Raw genomic sequence first — 17,590 nt, 5'->3', positions numbered from 1 at the left:
AGCAGCTCTCAAAGTTTGGAGAGTTAGCACTCCATACTGATTAAATTTACCAAGGACCTTCACAGAACTTTTACTTGTGGAATATAGCTACCAATATTTACATATTAGAAATTAAAACTGGGACTCTTTAAAGTATCTCCCCATCAATTCATTTAAAAAATCAATAATTATAATCAACCTAGTACATGGTAAAATAAATAATATATTTTTCATGAAAAGTATTTTTTAAAAGGTTTATGAGAAAAGCATTGCATTTTTGTCTGGCTTAAGACAGCAGGATTCTTATATCTGCTTCTACATTCAATCTGTTACAAAGTGGTTTTGGTTGATGTACATAAAAAGAATTGACCCGACAGGGACATGGAGTTGGAAAAAGGAAATAGTATTTTATTAAACATTTTAGATATCATGGATTTGTCATGTAACGTCTGGAAAACTCCACTGTATGCTTATGATAGAATGAGTGAAAAAGGAAAATGTACCAGTATAAAAATAATTTTGGCTTTGAGGAACTCTGAAAGGGTCTCAAAGATCCCGAGTAGTCCCCAGGGGTACCACATTTGAAAGATCACTGCCTAAAAGTACCACACATAGGCACTAGGGTTCAGTATGAATGAGACAGGATCTGCCATTTCCTGGCTGGGCTCAGGTCCCACACGCACATCTTAGTCTGCACATCTCATCTCAGTGAGTGCACTGCAGTATTTCAACATCACCTACTTAATCTGGTGTCCAACTGAAGAAAATTCCAACATAGAGAAAAAAGCAGTTAGAGATCAAATCTTCACATACTTCTCTTTCTAAGCAATGTAGAGATTTTTGAAGAATACATTTGACTGTATTTATTTTTACTTTTACATCTGACTTTAGTACCTACCACAAGGATCCTCCCAAAGACGTCACTGCTAAGTACCAGGCGTAAGCCCTCCAGAACTCACAGGTAGTATATGTTCTGTCAGTCTACCTACTCCTCCATTGATACTTATAAGAATAATAGTTTCATTCATTCATTCATTCATTCAAAATACTTTGATGGGCGTATTATATAATTCTAATAAAAATAATAAATAAAATTGGGTCCCAGAGACTAACACCAAAAGAGAAGAACCTATGTTTACTGATAGATATTAATACCAAGCACAGCACAAGGGCAGGCTGTGGGACTCCTTGGAAGTAGAAATCCCTTCTGTCTGCCAGTATTTGGGGGAGGCTTCAAGGAGGTCACAAAACTTAAGAAAGTCCTTGAAAGATGACCAAGATTTTTTTTCCCTGCACATCATGTAGGATCTTAAGTTCCTCAACCAGGGATCAAACTTACATTCCTTGAATTGGAAGCTTGGAGTCTTAACCATGGAACTTCCAGGGAAGCCCCCAAAAGATGACAAAGGTTTTGAAAGGTGACTGATGAAGTTCAGTGGTGGTTAGAAATGTAGAGACTTAGGCCTGGAGAAGAATTCAGAAGACACCAATGTTAAGGTACAACAAAAGCCACAAAGTCACTGAGGAGGAGAAAACAGAGAAGATAAGAGAGCCAGGAACCTTTGGGAACATCTGACCATGTGGGAGAAGACTCTTGAGAGTCCCTTGGACTGCAAGGAGATCCAACCAATCCATCCTAAAGGAGATCAGTCCTGGGTGTTCATTGGAAGGACTGATGCTGAAGCTGAAACTCCAATACTTTGGCCACCTCATGCAAAGAGTTGACTCACTGGAAAAGACCCTGATGCTGGGACGGATTGGGGGCAGGAGGAGAAGGGGACGACAGAGGATGAGATGGCTGGATAGCATCACCAACTCGATGGGCATGAGTTTGGGTAAACTCCGGGAGTTGGCGATGGACAGGGAGGCCTGCCGTGCTGCGATTCATGGGGTTGCAAAGAGTCAGACACGACTGAGCGACTGAACTGAACTGAACTGAAGCATAGGGTATAGAATAAAGTTCAGGGAATAAAAATCAGAGTTATTAATCAGGATGACACGATACCTGAAGTTGAGAAGGGAGAAAACTTTTCTCTCTAAATTTTGTATTATTACAAAAGTAGCTACTTTCAAAGAGATACTGAGAAATGTTTAATAATGAAAAGAAAGTAAGAAGGACAATTTTTGTTGTCCATGTTGTCCATGACAAACACACAGATTGAGAGAGAATCAGGAAGTAGGTTGTAAAACAGAGAAAGCAGCTAGTGTAAGATATCCTTGGAAGAAAGAAATAAAACAGCCACTAGATCAACATATAAAGCAAAGTCAATGCTTATGTAGACTTTTATATACGTCAAGGGCTGTGCTAAATGCGTTAAATGCTATTCACAACTGTGAGACAGACACAATTACCGCCTCTACAGAATGGAGCAGGTTCTATGGAATACACGCACTAGCACTCTTTTGCAGAGAAGGCAATGGCACCCCACTCCAGTACTCTTGTCTGGAAAATTCCATGGACGGAGGAGCCTGGTAGGCTGCAGTCCATGGGGTCACTCAGAGTCAGACACGACTGAAGCGACTTAGCAGCAGCAGCACTCTTTTGCACTGTGTTTAACGGACAAAGTTGAGAGGTTGACTTTATGTTAAGAAAGCTGGAAACATGTATGCAGGTAAAAGAGTGAAGATGGAAGAGAATAAAAATGACTTTAGAGACTTTGGGGGTGAGGAGCAGGAAACAAAATAACATGAATAGCCAAGGAGGAAGGCTCAGCCTTGAGGAAAATGCTTCTTCTTGTGACAGAGGCAAGCAGTAGAGTGGCAAACTTTCCCTTCTTGGTAATTCTGCTCCAGCCCCTCTTATCTATGCTTTTCAGAATATGCTCTATGCTCTCCACATCTCCATTTAGCTGTGATGGCTGCAAATTTCAGCATTCTCCTTTGCTCATCTTAATCAGACAGAAAGGCAGGTGATACACATGTGGAATCACAGTGCCCCTTTTCATTACTAGCTCTTTACAATACAACAGCAGCATAGTACAGTATCTTTCCTGTGAACCACAAAGCATAGGAAATGCTCTCTCAGCAGAGGATCCAACAAATTTCAAATTGACGCAGGTGGGACTTCCCTGGCAGTCCAGTGGTTAAGACTCCACTCTTGCAGTGCAGGGAGCACGGATTTGATTCCTGGTCAGGGAACTAAGATCCCACATGCCATGAGGCACAGACAAAAAAAACAAAAGAAGAAAGAAAGAAAGATGGGGAACACCAAGAGTATCTCACTGTTCACCCTATGGAGAAACTATCATATGACTTTCCAGGAATGTCCCTAATACACTAACCAAAAAAAAAGTGCGCCCAAAGGACTAGACTGTGGGACATGTAATTGGAGATTTCAGGCAAGTGGACAAGTCAGAGCAAGGTATAATGAAAGGAAAGGAAGTGGAGAGCAAGGGCAAGGTAAATGTGTTTCCTTCTCTAGTCTGTAAGAAATCTCTATCAGAAAACTGGATAAATCCTATTCTTCCTGGGTAATTCACCCCAGGGATTGTTGAAATAATTTCTAACTGCCCAGCTATCCAGCTATACATTTTCCTCAGCATTTCTTCAGCTACACTTAGAAATAGGTACTCTGCTTATATTTTAAAAAATTAATTACAATCACTTTAGGTAAACATTTTACAACTGTGTGCATAACTGCTACTTAGAACAGATTTGCTGTAATGTTACAGTAGCAGGTGATAGCTAGCTCAGGTGGTAAAGAATCCACCTGCAATGCAGGAGACGTGAGTTCAACCCCCTGGGTTGGGAAGATGCCCTGGAGAAGGAAAAGGCAACCCACTCCAGTGTTCTAGCCTGGGAAATCCCATGGACAGAGGAGCCTGGTGCGCTACAGTACATGGGGTCACCAAGATTCGGACATGACTTAGCAACTAAACCACAACCACCACCATAATGTCATAATTGTTAAAATTATAACATTAGTTATAGTTCTTGGATTTCTCTTAGTTCTTGGACTCTAAACCTTTACTCTTTCATGGAACATGTTAGCCAAGCCCCAGTAACTTTTTTTTTTAATAAGTAATTTTGAAAATGGTGTAAATGTCACCAGTACAACAGGTAAGAAAGGAGAAAATCTTTTCTGCCCATATAAGCAGTTGGAAAACGTTTTCTGTTCATATGACTCTCCAGAAGGAATAAACTATCCATTGTTCCCCTAATTATATTTAATCAAGGATGGCCTTTGAGGATATCACACACTTGTTTCCACAGGATGCAATTTTGGTATATTCTTTTCCAAGAGACTTCCACCCTTTATCAACTAAGAATATTACCTCCCCTAAATCTTACATCTTAATGTAAGATTTTTACATTTATCTTTAGGATTTTTTAACTTAGTTTTTAAAATCTTTGAAATGTTTAACTTAAAAGATAGAAATTGTTAAGATTTTTATTTGAATTTAAGCTGAAAGATGTAGGGTAGGGTACAAATCAGGTTGGTTGTTTGTTTCTTTTTCTCAGAAAAAAATCACATCCAAAACAAACAATTCCCCTAAAACTCAAGGAGGAAAAAGATGTTTTTATGGAATGAGGTTGGTCCAGGAAGTTGAGAATCAGAAGTGTCAGTGGGGTACCAAGAATTCTGTAAGCAACAGAGGTTGGCAGATACGAAATACCATTTGCTAGGGAAAAAGTTCCCAACTTCTCTTTCTGGTTGTTATATTTGATTTTCAAAGTTCCCATATTGTTGTTTAGAGACTGACTGTACTTTCAATGCAATTCAGGAAATAAAGGGGAACACAGTTATTGCACAATGCCTTTTTCTAAGTCATTGAAAGCCAAACTACACAACAGGTTTTAATTTCCACTGAGTATTAACTATTAAGACATTTCTTCTATATCTAATTTCTTCTGCTATTTTAAGATGAGAAGAAGTATATTCTATTCATAAGGAAGAGACCTTGAAATGACCTAAAAAGACAATTCTAAAAAAGTGATTAAACAAAAGAAAAGCAACTTTCTCCTTTAAAGAAGGTGTCACTCAAATGCTCACATATTTTGTGATTGTATTAAAAAGAAGACTGTCCTACCTTAGTCATTGAGGAAGACTCTTCCCTGACCAAACTTGAGTCAGGCTACTTCTGACTTGAAACCTCTTTCTAACTAGGCCCCAAATCTGGGCTCTGTCATTAGCTCACTTAGTCTATTTTTTAGAATCCAGCTGAGTTAATTTAGCAAAAATCTCCCCTGCTTGGTATCTGATCACTCCACTCTGGCCCAGCTTCCACAAGACTCCTGTTGAGTGGTCTAGTAAGAATCCCCCAGCCCTGATGTTTCCTCTTAACCCTTCCCATTCACTGATGGTATCCTGCTCCTTGCCAGTAAATCTCCACTTCCCTTGTATTTGGAGTTAAGCCCTGTCTCTCTTGCCTCCCGAAAACTCCCATTGCAATCATTTTTTTCTTGACTGGTCTTCCTTGTTCTCTTTAACAAATACACACACACACACACACACACACACACACACCACTGTCTGCGGGTTAGAAAACAACACTGACAACATGTTGGGATTCCAGTAATTCTTAGAAACTCTCTCCTGGGTTGAAACTTACAGAGCTTGTCCCTTCAGTTAAACTGAAATGAAGGACTCTGACATCAAGGAGACCCCACAGAGAAGGACTTCAGGTGTCTCTTTCTGGGTAAATGGCTCCTATTCCTTCATCTATCACCCTGCTTTTCACACTCAGTATTTGCTGAACCCAAACACCAGCCAGCAAGATGCACTTTCCAGCTGAAATATCTCCACAAAAAGAGCTGCTTCTCAAAATGTGGTTTCTCTTGGAAACAGTGGCTATTCTTGCAAGTAGTGGCTATTAACAGCTCAAGAGACCAAAACATGAGCCTGAGAGGTTTGCCTCTTTATCTCATCCAAGAACAAAGATCCAATTTGTAAAGTCTTCTGCCAAGTCACTGACTCCCTCCTAGTTTGTCTTTCTTAACACTGTCCAGGGAATTCCCTGGCAGTCCAGTGGTCAAGACTCCACACTGTCACTGCTATGCCCTGCGTTCAATCCCTGGTCAGGGAACTAAGATCCCACAAGCTGTGTGGTGTAGCAAAAAAAGAAAAGACTGCCCTAAAGACTCTAGCTAATACTATAAAGAGTTTAAATCTTAAGACTTTGGACTCCCTTTGTTTTAATCCAGTAAGATCTACTCACTTGACCTGATCACAGAACAATACTGACTACTTGGAATCTGAGTTTCTCTAGGCCAGATAAGGACAAGAATTGGGGGGTTTGGTTTTTATTTGTTTGTTTTAAATCACTTTAAACAGACACTAACAGAGGTGACAAAGGTCAGTCAGGATTAACTGATCCAGGCCAAGGATCTGTAAAGTACCCTCTGAACTGAAATCCTTCTGGGAGGAAAATTCTCTTTCCTAAGATAACAAGATTCAGTTTATAGAAAAACAAAACAAAAAACAAAAAACTCTTAGCTCTTTAAAATATCAACAGAGGATATCTATTTTCTCCAGGAAGAAGAAAGGTGTTCTCATATTCAAAGGCCAACCTGCTCCACTATAAGCTAATAACCTGTTCTATGTTGTTGTTGTTTGATCTCTAAGTCATGTCCGACTCCTTTGAGGCTCCATGGACTGTAGGCTGCTCGCCAGGCTCCTCTGGGAACTCCTCCCGAGTTTCCCAGGCGAGAATACTAGAGAGGGTTGCCATTTCCTTCTCCAGAGGATCTTCCCAACCCAGGGATGGAACCTGGGTCTCCTGCATTGGCAGATGAATTCTTTACCACTGAGCCACCTTGGAAGCCCATCCTGTTCTATACGCTTACGTGCTAAGTCGCTTCAGTCATGTCCTACCCACTCTTGCGACCCTATAGACTGTAGCCCACCAGACTCCTCTGTCCATGGGATTTCCCAGGCAAGAATATGAGAGTGGGTTGCCATTTCCTCCTCCAGGGAATCTTCCCAACCCGGGGATTGAACCCGAGTCTCTATGATCTCCTGCATTGCTATGCAGGTTCTTTACAACTAATGCCACCTGGAAAGCCCTAAGATAATATAAATAGCAGGTATCTTAGTTGGGTTACTGTAACAGAATACCATAGGCTGGATGGCTCACACTACAAATATTTATTTCTCAACATTCTATAGCTGTAAGTCCAAGATCGGGGTGCCCTCATGGTTGGGTTCTGGTGGGAACTCTCTTCTTGTTTACAATAGCCACCTGCTTACTATAATTCCACATGGCAGAGAAAGCATTCAAATCTTTTGTGTCTCTTGTAAGAGCACTAATCCCACTCATGAGCGCTTCACTCTGAAGACTTAATTATTTCCCAAAGGTTCCACCTCCAAATACCATCCCATTGTAGATTGGAGCTTCAATAAATGAACTTCGGGGGGATACAAACATTTAGTCCACAGCAGCAAGGTAACAATTTATTCAGCACTCTCTATGCACCCACTTGCACAAGGCAAAGCACTTTGTTTATATTAACTTTGCCCCAGAACATGTGGGAAGTAGTTTCAGCTATTATCTCCATTTTACAAATGAGGACACTGAGTCAGAGAGGTTGAGTAATTTTCCCAAGAACACAATAGTTCATAAAATTGACACCAGGATTCAAACACGGGCAGTCAGATTCAAGTCCACACCTTTAATGACTTCATTTCACCATCATTTACCCTCAGAACTTGCACGTGACCAACACCTGAAGCTGAACAGTGATTTGGGGTTTCCAAATCACTTCCTGAAGATCTGATCCTCACACAAATCCCATAAGGTCCTTAGCAGATATAAGAGTGACATAAAGCATACGAAGTACCCAGAAAATTCTCTGCTTCATACCCCAACCTCTGTGGGTATCCTTAGACCCAGAGAGAGATATCAAGAGGGTCATGAACCCCTAGAAATCGTGTAACAACTTTTGCATGGATATGAATACATGCATTTCTCAACAGAAAATCTCAAGAGCTCTATTGAAAATAAGTGCTGCACAAGGGTCTGAATATGCTGTTCTCCATAGAAGATATACAACTGACCAGGGAACACAAGAAGATTTTCCACATCATTAATCATTTAAATGCAAATCTAAATCACAGTGAGACACCTCTTCACACCTACTAGGATGGCTATAATCAAAACTTCAGACAATACAAAGTATTGGCAAGGATGGGGAGAAATTGAAACTCTCACAGATCGCTGGTGGGCATGGAAAGCAATACAGGCGCTGTGGAAAAGTCTGGAGGTCCCTCAAATGGCTAAATACAGAATTACCATATGATCCCGCTAGTCCATTTCTAAGTATCTACCCAAGAGAAATGAAAGCAAATGTCCACACAAAACCTTGCACGCAAATGTTCATAGCAGTATAGACAAAAAAAAAAAAGCAAAAACAACAAAAATATCCATCAAGGGATGAGTGGACAAATAAAACATGATATATCCACACAATGAAACATTATTCAGCAATACAAAGAAGTACCGTTACATGCTACAACATGGATGAACCATGAAAATGTTATGCAAAGTGAAAGGAATCAGTCACAAAGGCATATACATTGTATGAGTCTATTTATATAAAATGCCCAGAATAGGCAAATCCATAGAGAAAGAAAGTACACCAGTGGTTGCCTGCGGCGGATGGAGTTGGAGGGACAGCTAAGGAGGATGAGGGATGGTGGATATGTTCTAAAATTGACTGTGGTGATGGATGCACAACTCTGTGAAGATAATAAAAAAAAACCTCATTAAATTATATAATTTAAAATGTGTGAGTTATATGATATGTGAATATATATCAATAAATCCACTAAAAAAATTTTAAGGAGGAAGTGACACAGGCAGAAAGAGAGAAAAGCCCCCAAATAAACCCATAAATAATTTGGGTTTAACCATAGTGGAAAACAAAATACAGACACGTTTCTACCCATAGGAAAAAAGCAAGCCATGAATATGCTTTGTTCAGCCCATAATGTGTTTTCAAAAATCTTTGAAGCACCTAGAAAAATGTAAAAACCCAGAGGTTTCATGTTCAACAAAAAATCTATACATCCGCATTTTCCTTAACAAGGAGCAAAGTTTAAACAAACAAGCAAGCAAAAAACAGAATCTGGTAATACTAGGTTGCATCCTAATTTGGCAACGGTCTGTTAAGGCCAAGGGTGGGCAGTCATTTTTAGACAGAGCTTAAATTGCCCAGTAAGCCTGTGTGCCCAGCAGGTCAGGTTTCCACTGTGAGTTTTTGAGTCACTTATCTATAGCTTTCATCAGATTGTCAAAGGAATCTCTAACTCCAAGCACATTCACAGCCTTTAGAAAGAAGCAGCCAGCAAACAGTGGCCATTTGCTTTACAGATAAGAAAACTGACCTAACTTGCCTGAGGCCAGGAGAATGTGCAGTCAGCAGTGAAACTACTTTTCTGACTCTTGGTTATTTTCATTACTCTTCTGGCCTCCCTGATGATATTTCTAGAACATCTACAATTACCATATCCTATTCTTTTTTTCAGCAACAAGTGGGAGAAGTCAGTGAGAAAGGAAAGAACTTGCTAGACATTCCAAAATGGCATATGATTTTCAGGCTCTATGATCTTCTAATCACACGCAAATTTTGCCTGGACCTAAATTCCTTTGGTTTGTGTGGGCAACCTGAGCTGTCCTCCTATCCCATAGCCCAAGAAAGATAAAAAAAGAATGTTAAACTCTCAGGACAAGGAAATAATCCCAAGAGTATGTTTTCTCCAAGGTTACCAGCACTCCTGCTATAGAAAGCACAGGTTCCTGGCAGATAAAAATGGTTCCACCCCTGGGACAGGTGGTTTGCTGATGGCAAAAATGACTATTTGGGCTTTCCTAGCGGCTCAGTCGGAGACGGCAGTGGCACCCCACTCCAGGACTCTTGCCTGGAAAGTCCCACGGATGGAGGAGCCTGGTGGGCTGCAGTCCCCGGGGCCACAAAGAGCTGGACACGACTGAGCAACTAATACTTTCACTTTCACTCTTAGTGGCTCAGTGGTAAAGAATCTGCCTGCTAATGCAGAAGACACAGGTTCCATCACTGGTCCAGGAAGATCCCACGTGTCGTGAAGCAGCTAAGCCCGTGCACCACAGCTATGGAGCCTATGCTCTAGAGCCTGGGAACCGGGACTACACAGCCCATATGCCACAACTACTGAGGCCCACACACCCCAGAGCCCATGTTCTGCAGCAAGGGAGTAGTTCCAGCTCTCTGCAACTAGAGAAACGCCTGTGCAGCAACAAAGACCCAGAGTAGGCAAAAATAAATAAAATTGCTTTTTAAAAATAAAGTACATAATTTTAAAAAAAAAAAAGACTATTTACAAGAAGCTCCAAGTCCACAGTAGGTAAAGTGAGGAGAGAATGTCACTTGTTTATAGTCATTTACCCCACTGAGCTTTGAGTTTGCCTGGGAAGAAAATTCTGTATGATACCCACACATAGTTTAGGGTGAGGTGGGAGAATAAAGAACAACCAGTTCTCTGAGATCTGCTCTAACTGAAGAGAATTAATGATGAAAATAGCCAAATTTGGGCACCAGAAGACCTCTGAGTCCACCTGACGTATGATCTCAGTAGTTCTGAAAAGCAAAAGAATAATTTAAAATAAGGGGTGTGTGTGTGTGTGTAAAGGTGACAGTGAATAACTGAGGATTCACTGATGGATAAGTGAGAGTGGGCTGGGGGTGTGCATGTATGAAAGGCTGATCAGTTCTGAGCAATGATGACAAGGTTTTACTACAGACTCTCATAACTACACTTGATCTGAGCTCAGGGAAATAGAAAAAAAAAGAAGAAGAAGAAGAACAACCCAGTTCACCAGGCTGATCTCTCCAATCAAAACACACAGCACATCTGCAACCCCTGGATACCTGACTCTTATCTGATCTGGGTGGGCATCAAGATCCAGAGCCAGCAAACGGCAGAGGATCATTCCACATCAGGCCAGGGCTGGAAAATAAATGCCAGCTGGGAAACTGCAGGAGAACTAGGGCCAGGGAAGGCACCTCTCTGTGCCATGCAAGCAGTAAAAGTCATCTTCTCCAGTCAGGACAGACCAGAAGGCTCTCACAGAAAGGCACGTGCTTACAAAACCAGGAAAAGAACGAAACTTTTAAGGCAAACAAAATGACCACTTCTCACTTCTCTCAATTGTGTAATTCTGAAATAGTCTCAAAGTTTATCTGTGCCATAAACAACTTAGGGACCTTTTCCCCAGAGATATGGAAATGCCAAAACTCAGGGGGAAAAAAATGAAAAATAGCACTGGGCTACCACCAACAAAGGGACATGCTAAAGGTTCTGGTGCCAAGAAGACTTTCCAGGGAAGTCCATTGTTACCCCAACCCCTAAAAAAGCCATGATTCCATGCAAAAGCTGAACCTAGCTAAAAACAGGTTTGATCATGAATTCAAAGTATAGGACAGGGCTTCCCTGGTGGCTCAGTGGTAAAGAACTGGCCTGTCAATGGAGAAGGCACAGTTTCAATCCCTGGTCTGGGAAAATGCCACATGCCATGGAGCAACGGAGCCTGAGCACCACAACTACGGAGCCTGTGCTCTGGAACTCGGGAGCCACAGCCACTGAAGTCCACAGGCACTAGAGCCTGTACTCTGCAACGAAAGAAGTCGCTGCAATGAAATCCCACGCACCACAACCAGAGAGTACTCCCTGATCTCTGCAACGAGAGAAACGCAATGGAGACCCAGCGCTGTGAAAAATAAAATCAAAATTACAAAGTAGAGGACAAACCCCACTACGGAGCTTGTGTGAACTTTTTTTTCTTATTTTTTAAAAAATGGTGGTAAAATACACATAATGTAGAATTTACCATCTTAGCCATTTTATAGTCTGAAGTTTAGTATTATTAACTCTATTTAAACTTGTGCAACCAAACTCCAGGATGTTTTCATCCTGCAAAAATTAAACTTTATTCCCATTACACAACTTCTCATTTCCCAGTCTTCCAGGCTCTAGCAACCATCATTCTACTTTTTCTTTCTGTGCACTGGACTACTTTAGACATCTCATTTAAATAGAATCATTCAATATTTGTCTTTTCGTGACTGAGCATTGCATCTAGCATAATGTCCTCAAGGTTCATCCATGATGTAGCATGGTACAAGAATTCCTTCTTTTTTAAGGCTGAATAATATTACATTGTATGTGCATATCACATTTATCTATTTGGAATACCCATTTCTGTATCTCAGAGGTATGGTTCTGTTGCACTGGTGGCACAGAAGTTATGGAGTCCAATTTGTAATGGTTGTTTTCTATGGAGAAAGACAGACAGACTTGATTGAATGATGTGTGTGCTCCAGGAGAGGAAAAACAAGCTCATTAAAGCTGCAGCTGCACTCAATTCCAACATCTAGAACCATCTCTCCATCCCTGCCTATCTCAAAAATAAAGGTTTTCTTAACTGTATATTCCCAAGTTCTGGAACAGGATTTAGCATATAGTTAACACTCAGTAATTACTTATTGGCTGAATGAAACTAGAAGAGTAATTGTGCAGAAAATTTTATATGCTTGATTTTGAATGATCCAATTCATCTGAATATATTAGCCAGGAAAGCATCAGTTTGTATTGACATGGAAAAATAGTCCAAGAACTACTTTTAAAGGAATCAGGTTGCATACCAATAATCAGTACAACTTCCTTTATGTAAAAACAAATGCACAAATCAAAACAATATATTGTATATAATAATATATAATAATAATGTACCAAAATAATATGCTTCAAATTCAATGGTTTAGTTACTTCTGGGTTTAAGAGAGACAAGGACCAAAGACAGAAAGGAAACTTTCTGTTTGAATTTCTATTTGTAGGGTTTGAATTATTTACCAAAAGAATATATTTCTATATTATTAGTGAAACTTTGGTAAGAAAAAAAAATATGGAAGGATAATATGTCACAAGAATACATTGATTCAGGGACTTCCCTGGTGGTCCCTGGTTAAGATTCACCTTCCAAGTGCAGGGAAGTGTGTGTTCAATCCCTGGTAAGGGAACTAAGTTCCCGCATGCCTTGCTACCAAAAAATAAAAGACACAATACTGTAACCAATTCAATAAAGACCTTAAAAATGATCCACATCAAAAAAAATATTAAAAAAAAAAGGAATACATTGGTTCAGTTTACATGTAACCTTTCTCAGAGACCTACTGGAGAATGTGCTCCACCAAAATAATGGGAAATAAGAAAGACAACGACATGGGATACAAGAAACAGGATCCAACATTAGAGAGACTCAAAGGGAATCTCCAAAAGGATGGTAAAGCGAGAAGTTAACAGCTATGCACCCAACACCAAGGACCACCACTATAGACAGGAAAAGCGGGTCAAAAAGCAGTACTCCATAAGATAAACCTGATTGGAATAGCCATTGCAGTGAAAGATCTTGGGAGAGGATTTAGACAGCTGGCAAAGAATGTGTAGTTAAATAGAACTCTACAGAAAATTCTGCAAACACACACAGAAAAACAATTCTAGGGGGAAACAATAGTAAGAAAAGGAAAATAACCATGTAGTACATAATCCAGTTCTTAATAGTGGATAGGAAGGCATAATAATGTTGATTGAACTAAATACTGACCTAAATATATATATATATATATATATATATATATATATATGAGTTAACTATATTCTGAAGAATATATATAACTATAACTATATAGTTAACTATATATCTAAAGATAGATGGAAGAGAAAAGATGTTAGTGATAGGTGCAGGAACTTAGAAGAAAGCTAAATACTCATATTCCATTCTGGAAAGACAGTGCATAAAGACTAAACCTGAAAAATCAAGGATTTTTAAATACAAGCATTATTTAGACATGAATAAGTACCAACTAGCTAAAAGAGATGACCATGATTGCTTTTTCTGAAAAGAAGAAAATGACACAAGTTCTGCTGTTTTTAGTAATGAACCTTATGGAATTATTTGTTTCTGAACTATGTGTATATACAACTTCAATCAAACTAAGAAGTAAAAAAGAGGAAAATCACAACTGAGACCCACACCAGAAAACCATACCTAACGTGGGGAGGGGGTCGCGGGGGGGGGGGGGGGGGGGGGGGGGGGCGTGGAATACCTAAGAAACAGATTCTTACAGCCAACCCAGGTGTCAGTCAAGCCAGAATATTCAATGCTTTATCAGTCATGTAAGAATCCAAAGCAAACGAAAAACAAAACACCAACATTTTTATACAGGGAAAAAAGAAATTCAAGAATCAGTCCCCACTTTGGTAGTTAAAAATGAACCACCTTCTCCCTATGGAACAAATGCTCAAAATCCTGTGCACGGTATCCATACTCTTAGTGTTTTAAACCACTACCCTGGGCTCCAATCCTAACTATTCTCCTCCCTCAACTTCATTTTCTTCACCTATAAACCGCTGTGGAGGGAGTGGGTGGGTGATGATACTTAGATCTTACAAGATTATTGTCTGTGTGAAATAATAACAATCAAACTTCTGTAATCCAATCAATGTTATTCGAAATGTGATTGCATATATAGCATCTCATTTAATGTTCAAATTACAATCCTCATCCCATTTTCCAGATGAGGAAGCCAAAGCACAGAGGTTGAGTAACTTGCTCAATATCGTAGCTACTGGTGAAGCGGGGATGCGCTGCCAAAAACCAAACTATGCCGAAATGCAAGAATAAAACGTGCACAAATAACCATACTACTTCACACGTGTGCCAGTCCAGACAAAACAGGCAGGTGATAGCCAGTTCGAGATCTGGCCGCCTTACAAGAGACCAAGGCACGACCAGGGTCTCCACTCCTGTCCCCAATTCCCCAAGCTCCTTCAAGGCCCCCCAGCAGCCGGGGGCGCCCTCCCTCTCCCCACCCCCAACCAAAAGAAAAAAACTTCCTATCGCACTTCGGGTGGGAGTCGGGAGGAGCCAGCACGCTGCTCTCGCTGCGAGCTCCGGCGGTGGGAGGCAGAGGATGGAGCGGAACCCCGGGAGGGGACCCCGGGAGGGTGTTTGGCGGCGGTGTTTACCTTGACCTGCACTCTCATCGCTCCGGGACTCCGGGACCAGCCACGCGGGGACCCGTAAGGGTGCAGGCAGTGGCCTGGGCGCTTCTCCCGCCGCCTCCCGGCGCCGCGACGCCCGGCTTCTCCAGGTCTGCGCCGCCCAGATGTGCCTCTCCGCTCCGAACCGAGCCTTCTCTCCTCCCGGGGCCAGGCTCACGCCACGTCCGGTCTCCGCCGCCGCCCGCCCGGAGTGGAACCAGAGAATGCCTCCGCTCCCGGGACGGGTTCCCCACAGCCCTAAGCGGACCCCCGGCCCCGTTAGGTTTCCGCTCTGATACCACCTCCGCGCTGGCCCCATTCCAGCTCCCGGAACCCGGGCTGTGGGGCGTGCACTGAAGTGTCCTACGGTGGCGAACCCTCAAATATGATAATCGGCTCCGGGTGGAGACCAGAGGACTTGAGAGCAGATATTTCGTAAGTCCCACCTATTCTAGATTCTACTTAAATAACGCATGGCCGGCCCCACCTACAAAGCACCCAGGGCCCTGGGCTCAAATCTGGTAAAGTCGCCGAAGACAGCCCCGCCGACCGGCAGCCCGGCTTACCTGTAAGCGCTCCGCCGCGGAAGGAGCGTTCATCCTGGACTTGCCGCCCCGCTACCAAAGCCTTATCTGAGCTTCTGACTTGTGGAGTCAGATCTGAGCTCCACCTCCACACGCTGCCTTTTACAGTCCTATAGATTTGTCACAATACCTTTTGGCCTCAGTTACCTCCAGTGTAGAAAGGTGATTCCGACCTTACCTGGATCAAGCAGTATAGGGAGGGTCAGATGAGATTTTCGTCATCATCACAGATATATCTGATTGTATATTTAATTGTGTTGGTCTTGTTCAGTCAGGTGTTGGGAGGACGCGGGGGCGGGGGGTAACCTAACAAGCAGTCTTTTACTATCTGGGAGTTGTTGGGTGTTAGGTGACCCCTCTGGGCCTGGGTTTGTTTGTTTATCTACACAGTGGGAACGATGGTGAATAAACCCCTTTCCTCAGAGGCTATTCTGAAATCCAGAAGAGACAATCAAAAGCTTTGTGATTTCTGTATTTTCGGTGGGTTCCCCGGGTTAGGCAGGCTTTTTAAGGCTGCGGTCAGTTACTGTGGGTGAATCCCAGTATGCTGGCAGAGATGAGGCTCACTTATTACAAGTGTAGTTAACAATGGTAGCTATTCAATCTTAACTGACTTCAAATTAGTCCATTCTGAATTTCTGCCCAGTGAGCTCACATTTGCAGAAACTTTTTTTTTTTCCACTCATTTTCTTCCTCTTTTTTTCCTTCTTGTTGGCCCCACCAGGCAGCATGCATACACGCTTGCTAAGTCGCTTCAGTCATGTGACCCTATGGACTGTAGCCGGCCAGGCTCCTCTGTCCATGGGATTCTCCAGGCAGAAATACTGGAGTGGGTTGCCATGTTTATATGCGATCTTAATTCCCCCACCCAGGGATGAACCTGCACTCCTGCCATGCAAGACCAAAGTCTTAACTGCCAGACTGCCCATGGAGTCCCTTCTCTCACTTCTCAATGTGGTTTTAATTTTTCTTTGTTAGAAAACTGGAACATCTCATTTGCGTATTAACATTTTGTTGTTTGTTTTTCTGTTAGCACATTTACTCTCTTTCTTCTTGACCCAGTTCCCTCAAAATTTTAATGTGAGCAGTTACCAGATTCAGGAGCCCCCCCTAAGGCATGTAAGCACCTCTTGATTGGTATTTCTCCACACATCTCCTCTGTTAGGTCTGTCTCAGCACTAGAGACTGGGAGCTCTCAAATATCTGCAGACCCACAAGAAAACTAAACATTTGGAACTCAAGATTCTTAAGAGTTTTGGTGCACTGTAATTAACATCTAGTTTAAGCTCTTTGGTAAATTTACATGTCAGGATAGTCACATATTCTTTTCAGATCAAGCCTCAAGGCAGAGTCTAAAATATCAGGACAATTCTAGGGCTTAAAATATCTGATGTGCTAGTACAAGGTGCCTTTGGTCTCCAAGCTGTAACAGAAACAACTGAGGCATTTGTTAAAAGTGCAGATTCCCAGGCCCCACCCAGGCCACCTAAACCATCTATATAATAATTTCTGGGGTGGGGCCCAGGAATCTGTATCTTTCACAAGCAGCTCACTCAACTTAAAACTTGCCTAAAAAAAAAAATCTCCTGGCCACAAGTATACCTTTGCCTAGTGGAGAGCAATGAAATTTGAACTTTAGGATGTTCATTAGTAGTTTAGGGTGGATTAATTCAAGCCAACAAATATTTCCTGAACACAGACTGCTTGTCAGACATCCTGCTGGGTGCTGGGAAAACAAAGATGAATAAGACATTGTCCAGTCCTCAAGGAGCTTGGGTTTGTAGGGAGGAGGAACAATTAAAAGTGAAACAGTACCTGGGTCACCACTGGTAACACTCATCAACATACACAGCTTTATTTTCTCATTTGTTGTCCTTTCCTCATCCTTTGCTTCCTCTTCCCTTTCTTTTCTCCTTTGTTTTCTTCTTTATCAGATCTCTGTTTTTACTCTGAACATTGTAAATGTTTTATTCCTGATCTAACATGGCTTTAAGGCACTAACTTTTAAAGT

At 41.6% G+C, this 17,590-nt stretch overlaps 1 non-coding gene across 1 annotated transcript; it reads left to right on the top strand.

Annotated features, from left to right (window-relative positions):
• The first annotated feature begins 10,459 nt into the window (after positions 1-10,459).
• Positions 10,460-10,539, top strand: LOC139039578 (small nucleolar RNA U2-19). Its single transcript, XR_011492918.1, has one exon. It is a non-coding gene; the product is annotated as a small nucleolar RNA U2-19 (small nucleolar RNA).
• Positions 10,540-17,590: the final 7,051 nt, after the last annotated feature.

The sequence above is a fragment of the Odocoileus virginianus genome, chromosome 18 (genome assembly GCF_023699985.2).
Source record: "Odocoileus virginianus isolate 20LAN1187 ecotype Illinois chromosome 18, Ovbor_1.2, whole genome shotgun sequence".
In the NCBI taxonomy this organism is placed as follows: Eukaryota; Metazoa; Chordata; class Mammalia; order Artiodactyla; family Cervidae; genus Odocoileus; species Odocoileus virginianus.
The sequence above is the reverse complement of the archived record's forward strand: the minus strand, read 5'-3'. Positions and strand labels throughout refer to the sequence as shown.